Source organism: Malania oleifera, chromosome 2 (genome assembly GCF_029873635.1).
Source record: "Malania oleifera isolate guangnan ecotype guangnan chromosome 2, ASM2987363v1, whole genome shotgun sequence".
Classification (NCBI taxonomy): Eukaryota; Viridiplantae; Streptophyta; class Magnoliopsida; order Santalales; family Ximeniaceae; genus Malania; species Malania oleifera.
This window is the reverse complement of record NC_080418.1, coordinates 55764525-55766644: the sequence shown is the minus strand read 5'-3', so window position 1 is coordinate 55766644 and position 2120 is coordinate 55764525.

Sequence of the window (2120 nt, the reverse complement as noted above, 5' to 3'; positions counted from 1 at the left end):
AGCTACTCCTTGGACAGATTGGCTAAGTTATACATCCAAGAGATAGTTAGACTCCACGGGTTTCAGATAGAGACCCATGGTTCACATCTCGTTTTTGGAAGAGTCTGCAAGGGGCCATGGGTTCTCAATTGTTGTTCAGTACAACTTTTCATCCTCAGACAGATGGACAGACAGAGAGGACGATACAGATTCTGAAGGACATGCTGCGAGCATGTGTGCTGGACTTTGGAGGTTGTTGGATGCAGTATTTGCCACTAGTTGAGTTTGCATATAACAACAGCTACCAGGACAGCATTGGGATGGCACCATATGAGGCACTGTATGGCAGGAGGTGCCGTCCCCATTATACTGGGATGAGGTTGGAGAGAGACAGGTATTGGGGCTAGAGCTGATACTGCAGACTCAGGATAAAGTCAGACTCATCAGAGACAGGATCAGGACAGCGCAAAGCCAGCAGAAGAGTTATGCTGATACTCGTCGATGAGAATTGGAGTTTGACATAGGAGATCACGTGTTCCTGAAGATGGCACCGCTAAAGGGTGTTATGAGGTTCGGGAGGAAGGGTAAGCTGAGCCCTAGGTATATTGGACCATTCAAGATTCTTGAGAGAGTGGGTCGAGTTGCCTATCGTTTGGCATTACCACCGGTCCTATCTAGGATCCATGATGTATTTCACGTTTCTATGCTGGGGAAATACGTCCCAGACTCCTCCCATGTGATTAGATATGAAGCACTGGAGTTGGGCGATACTTTAGTTTATGAGGAAGTGTCAGTACAGATTCTTGACTAGAAGGAAGAGGAGCTATGCACGAAGAAGATTCCACTGGTAAAAGTTCTGTGGCGCAACCATGCCATTGAGGAGGCTTCTTGGGAACTAGAGGATCAGATGCGCCAGAGATATCTGCACTTATTCAGTGGAGTTTAGAACTGATTCAGTCAAGTGAATGGAATAATATTGTAGTTTCTATTTGTATAGTGTAACGTAAGATAGATAGAGTTTTTAGTTTTGAAATGTGAATGGTTTTGGAAGAATTTTGAATAGTTGTAATCCCTCAGAGCCCTTGTTGTAACCACGGTATTCCTCCGCCATAAGTGAGGGTAATTAATAAAAAATTGGAAATGTTTCGCTAAGGAAGGGAAACAAGGGAAATGGCAAATTTCGAGGACGAAATTTTTATAAGGGGAGAATGTAAAAACCCCAAAAAGAGATATAAAAAAATTAGTGGATTAATTTTCAAAAAAATAAAAAAATAATTAATTAATTAATTAAATTTTTAATTAATTAACTAATTAATTAATCAGATTTAAAAGCAAAAGAAAAAAAATTAATTAATATTTATTTTTATTTTTATTAATAAAATATATTATTATATTAATTAAATATATTATTATTATTATTATTATTATTATTATTATTATTATTATTATTAAATTACCTGAAGCATTAAGCTTCAGGTAACTTCTTGAACCCCCCCCCCCCCAATCATCTTCTTCTTCTCTTTCTTTCTTTCTTTTCTTTTCTTTTCTTCTCTCACGCGCAGTCCCTGTAACCTCTTTCTCTCTCCCTCTCTCCTCGATTTCGTGATGAATTTTCGCCCGATCGAAAATCCGAAAATACCACTGGACTCCATTCGCCGCTACCGTCATTTCTACTGAAGCGAATCAGTGGTAGGAGCGGCGTAAGCGTATTCCCTGTGGTAAGTCATTTTTTCCTTTTTCTTTAATTTCTTGCAAAATATAAGTCCAATTTACGAACAGACACCACCACGAGAATTTAGGGATGATTCTCTACAAGTCTAGTGGGCCGAAATTCTCGCGGGGGTGTCGGACCAAAACCCCAAATTTGGGGTGCGGCGGTTATTAAGGGGCTTATTTTTAATTAATTACTATTAATTTAGAAATGCTAAAATATTAAGCATCTAGGACTGAAGTAGGATTTCTAGAATTTAGGGCCTGGGCGAGCGCCGTGGGTGTAATTTTAGGACCCGCAGGCAAAACTTGGAAAATTAAGTGGGGATATTAAATAATGGTTTAAATATTAATTTGAGGTATATGGAGCCTAGGGAAGGCTAGATGAGTATTATTTTGGAGAAATAAATTAATTAATCTGGGAAAAATAT